The sequence below is a fragment of the Capra hircus genome, chromosome 9 (assembly GCF_001704415.2).
Source record: "Capra hircus breed San Clemente chromosome 9, ASM170441v1, whole genome shotgun sequence".
Lineage (NCBI taxonomy): Eukaryota > Metazoa > Chordata > Mammalia > Artiodactyla > Bovidae > Capra > Capra hircus.
Genome location: NC_030816.1, coordinates 16,023,415 through 16,029,302, shown reverse-complemented (window position 1 = coordinate 16,029,302; position 5,888 = coordinate 16,023,415).

Here is a 5,888-nt window from a genome sequence, read left to right as displayed (position 1 = left end):
ATAGGGTCCAGAGGAGTAAAAAGAGTTGAAAGAGAAGATTGCCACTGTGGACAGGGAAAACCACACACTCACTCCTGGCACAACAGATAGGAGACCTGGGACACCAGGCTTGGTTTGGATTCCTGTAGAGTTCTAGAAGGGTAGATCCTAAGCAAAGTGGTGGAAAGACATCAGCTTTAAAGTGAAAAAGTTCTGAATCAAAACACTAAATAGGTGTCATACTGATTGTGAATCTGTCAGAATATGATCACACCTCTTTGGGTCTCAAATTCAATAAGTGAAAAAAACGAAAGTGTTAGTCATTCAGTGGTGTTTAACTATTTGTGACCCCATGGACTGTAGCCTGCCAAGCTCCTTTGTCCATGGGGTTTTCCAGGCAAGAATACTGGAGTGGGTTGTCATGCCCTCCTCCAGGGGCTCCTCCCCATCCAGGGATGAAACCCGGGTTTCCTGCATTGCAGGCGGATTCTTTACCATCTGAACCACCAGGAAAGCCCTCAAATTCAGTAAACATCTCTGTAAACATTAATTCTTTTTTTTTACTCTTTTTGCATAGCTGAGTTGGACTGGAGGAGATAATTACCAATTTAAATTTAATCTAGTGAAAAATGAACCAGAATTAAACAGGGTCAGTAGTAACATGGAATGTATCTTCAGCCACCTGTGCTCACAAAATCACATGTAATAAATCTATATTTTCCTGGCTTTGCATTAATATATTATGCAAATATCTAAGAACAAAGGTATCTCCTTTAATTTCTGTCTAATAGTCAAAACTTCCCTGAACACCACATATTAGAGTATTCTCTGTCAAGCTTAAACATTTGCTTATTGCCATAGAAACGTGGTGTTGATATTTCTGGTTGCTAGGAGAGTCATAGCATTGCGTACGTATACAATAGCATTCTGTCAGCTTAGATGTGGGGCTTTTTAATCAGCAGGACTTTCTCTTTCTATGCCGGTACAATAATAGGACGTATAGATTTGCCATGCAAATTTTACATGGATATCTGAACTCACTAATCCAGAGAAATAAAAGCACGAGTATTTAATAACTTATGTTTAGGGGTTTTTTTTTTGCAGCAGCAGCTTCCAGAGTGAATAAATAGATAAAAGCCTTGAAACAAAGCAGATGCCCACCAGTAACAGAATGGCTGAATATATTGTGCTGCACACATATCACAGATATCACGGAGTCATTAAAAGAAATAAATTACAACTATGCCAGATGACGAAAGAATTTCCACCCTGTGTTGTCAAGTGAGAAAAGCAAAATGCATAAAACTATGTTTCTATAGCAATGTTCATAGCAACATTATTCACAATAGCCAAAAGGTAGAAGCGTTTAAAATTCGATTACATAACTCATAATATTTTGTAACTTAAAAACATTAATATAACCTTAATTTTAAATCTTTTACATTTACTTAAGAATACATTTTATAAAATATGTTCAAATTTGGATTTTAAATGCAATCATGCTTGGAATACAATTACATTTTTTAATTCTATCATCATTATCGTTAGAACACAGATTATGTAAAAATCTTGATAACAACCTAATGATTTTTCTGAAATAAAGGCAAGAAAGAAAGTTCATAGAATAAACACATAATGATTTATGAGTTATATATAATTTTATTAGTCATCTAAAACACTTCCTATTCAACAGTCACCGGACAGTAATAATTAAATTTAGTCTTTTGGGTATTTTGCCAACTTAGTGACTTTATAAAACTATAGTTTTACAGTTATCTTTCAAATGTCATTATGAAGCTATATTTGTCAGGGTAGGAAGAATTCTACCTTGGTTTTACAGTTTGTTAATTTGATTTGTGATCTTCAAAGGTTTTAAAATATGTATGTGAGCCTCTCCTTTTCCTTTTGATCTAGGCTACCGGAATATTCTGAACAAGTCTGAAAAGTACCCTGAATACAGGATTTCAAAGAGTCCTAAGGTTAGAGCCCCTACCCAAAGGCAGAGGCTGCTGGCTCACTATACCTTGTTGCCCAGTATAGTTCAAAGCAGAGAGCCTACTGGCTTTCTGTTTCTAATCGACACCTGAAGTTCAGTCATTTCACGAAGGAAAAATCATTTCCACATCCATTTTTCTAATTAACAAAACTTTTGGTGTTGGTTAATTTTTTTTTTTAATAAAATTAGGATAAAGACTTTGGAGAGTGAGCTTTGCTTTATCTTTCAAGTGCTAACTAACCACCCCTGAAGTCTGCATACCTAATTAGTGTAATTCAAATGTTAACTAAGTGCCCTTCAGTTCAGTTCAGTTCAGTCACTCAGTTGCGTCTGACTCTGCGACTCCATGAATTGCAGCATGCCAAGCCTCCCTGTCCATCACCAACTCCTGGAGTTCACCCAAACTCATGTGCATCGAGTCAGTGATGCCATCCAGCCATCTCATCCTCTGTTGTCCCCTTCTCCTCCTGCCCCCAATCCCTCCCAGCATAAGAGTCTTTTCCAATGAGTCAATGCTTCGCATGAGGTGGCCAAAGTATTGGAGTTTCAGCTTTAGCATCAGTCCTTCCAGTGAACATCCAGGACTGATCTCCTTCAGAATGGACTGATTAGATCTCCTTGCAGTCCAAGGGACTCTGAAGAGTCTTCTCCAACACCATAGTTCAAACTGCCCTTAGGTTGTAAATTACACCAAACTATCATACTATATTGGAGAAGGAAATGGCAACCCACTCCAGCGTTCTTCCCTGGAGAATCCCAGGGATGGCAGAGCCTGGTGGGCTGCCGTCTATGGGGTCGCACAGAGTCGGACACGACAGCAGTATTTTCAAGTATATTATAGCAAGTGTAACAATCACCAGATATAAGGGATTTCTAGTCATGAATTCTGCCACTAATTAGTAGCTCTTTAATGTGATTCTGCATTCAAACATTACAAAACTTTTCTCTGAAAGGTCAGAAGTCATTCAACTCTATCTTCCGTTCTGTTCTGTTCAGTCGCTCAGTTGTGTCCAACTCTTTGCAACTCCATGGACTGCAGCATGCCAGGCCTCCCTGTCCATCACCACTTCTCGGAGTTTACTCAAACTCTTGTCCGTTGAGTCGGTGATGCCATCCAACCATCTCATCCTCTGTCATCCCCTTCTCCTCCTGCCTTCAATCTTTCCCAGCATCAGGGTCTTTTCAAATGAGTCAGTTCTTCGCATCAGCTGGCCAGAGTATTGGAGTTTCAGCTTCAGCATAGTCCTTCCAATGAATATTCAGGACTAATTTCCTTTAGGACTAACTGGTTGGATCTCCTTGCTGTCCAAGGGACTCTCAAGAGTCTTCTCCAACACCACAGTTCAAAAGCATCAATTCTTCGGCACTCAGCTTTCTTTATAGTCCAATTCTCACATCCATACATGACCACTGGAAAAACCATAGCCTTGACTAGACAGACCTTTGTTGACAAAGTAATGTGTCTGCTTTTTAATATACTGTCTAGGTTGGTCATAACTTTTCTTCCAAGGAGCAAGTGTCTTTTAATTTCATGGCTGCAATCACCATCTGCAGTGATTTTGGAGCCCAGAAAAATAAAGTCAGCCACTGTTTCCACTGTTTCCCCATCTATTTGCCATGAAATGATGGGGCCAAATGTCATGAGCTTAGTTTTCTGAATGTTGAGCTTTAAGCCAACTTTTTCACTCTCCTCTTTCATCAAGAAGCTCTTTAGTTCCTTGCTTTCTGCCATAAGGGTGGTGTCATCTACATATCTGAGATTCTTGATATTTCTCCTGGCAATCTTGATTCCTTGATTCAACTCTATCCTAATTTGATCTTTACTGTTCGGAACCTGCACTGTTAGCTCAGAGACTAGAAAGGACATTTCCCTTTCCAGTTCGTCCCTCAATGCTGCTCATAGTACTCAGCTTCAAATTAAACAGATAACAAACATTTGCTACCTCTTCCTACACACCCTTCAGATCACCACACACATCTCTGAGAGTGGCTACCTCCTCACTGAAAACAGATTTCTCCCATTCAGTCTTATGTTCAAGGTATGGGTACATTTCTGTACACAAGCCCTATGTGTGTGCTTAGTCTCTCAGTCGTGTCCAGCTCTTTGCGACCCCATGGACTGCAGCTTGCCAGGCTCCTCTGTCCATGGGGATTCTCCAGCCAAGAATACTGGAGTGGGTTGCCATGCCTTCCTCCAGGGGATCTTCCCAACCCAGGGATTGAAGCCAGATCTCCCACATTGCGGGCGGATTCTTAACCATCTGAGCTACCAGTGAAGCCCAAGGATACTGAAAAGGGTAGCTTATCCCTTCTCCAGGAGATTTTTCCAACCCAGGAATTGAACCAGGGTCTCCTGCATTGCAGGCAGATTCTTTACCAGATGAGCTACTAGGGAAGCCCCCACAAGCCATAAAACCCAACTCATTTAATCATTGAGGGGGCTCAGATCCCCACCATCAGATGATTTGAATAAAATGAATAAAACCCCACTGTCTAAAATGAATAAAGTCCCACTATTTATTTGAATAAAACCACACTGTATATCTGCCTGCAATGCAGGAGACCTGGGTTCAATCCCTGGGTGAGGAAGATCCCTTGGAGAAGGAAATGGCAACCCACTGCAGGATTCTTGCCTGGAGAATTCCATGGACACAGGAGCCTGGTGGGCCACACTCCGTGGGGTCACAAGGAGTAGGACATGACTGAATGACTAACACACACAGTATCTAGAAAGATGAAGTCGAAACACCTTCTATCCTGGCTACCACTTTCACTGGGAGCGAAACCAGTCCCAGGTGAACAGAAACTAGAACCTTTTTTTCCTACTGCTTGCAGTCCCTTTATATTCTTTCTTATCACCTTTCAGCATGGTTTTGGGCCTCCACCAGGATATTGGCTTGTGGGGTTCATATATTCCTTCTATTTATCAGCTGCCTATTGGGGTTCTGAGGAAAAGTAACTTGCATCCAGAAAGGCTAAGAAATGCATTAAAGTTGCAGATCTTTCATTTCTGCTAGCTGCTATATGGGCTTCCCAGGTAGCGCGACTGGTAAAGAACCTGCCTGGCAATTCAGGAGATGTCAGAGATGCAGGCTCAATCCTTGGGTGGGGAAGATCCCTGGAGGAGGGCATGGCAACCCATTCCTGTACTCTTGCCTGGACAATTCCATGGACAGAAGAGCCTGGCAGGCTATGGTCCTTAGGATCGCACAGAGTCAGATCCGACTGAAGTGACTTAGCACGCAGCACACACCAGCTGCTATACAAGTCACCTGGCTTAGTTTGATGAGTTCCTGCTTCCTGTAAAACACCAGTAGCTTGAAGAGGCTGGAGTTAGGGTGACCCACCATCCAGGTTTGCCTAGGGGTAAAGTAGTATCTGGGGCTTAGGATTTGCAGTACTTAAATGGTCAAGTCCTGGGCAAATCTGGACCAGGTTGTCACTGTTGTTGGGTGACTGGTTAGATTCTATCATAGGTGGCACACAATGGAACTTTCACGTGGAGTGGCACCAGCACAAGGCTGGTACCTACACATCTCCGACTTAAAAAACTCCTCCAGCCAGTCCCTTTTACATTCAAGTTGCAGTCCTAGAAAAAAAAAAAAAAAAAAGAAGGCTCTTCTTTGACCTTCTTTAAAATTTTAAGAAATTAACTTTCATAATGTGCTGGCCCTGTACTTATTTGAAAACTTATTAAAGGGTCTTTAAGCACTCTTGAGAGTTCCTTGGACTGGAAGGAGATCTAACCAGTCCATTCTAAAGGAGATCAGTCTTGGTTGTACTTTGGAAGGACTGATGCTAAAGCTGAAACTCCAATACTTTGGCCACCTCATGTGAAGAGCTGACTCATTGGAAAAGACTCTGATGCTGGGAGGGATTGGGGGCAGGAGGAGAAGGGGAAGACAGAGGATGA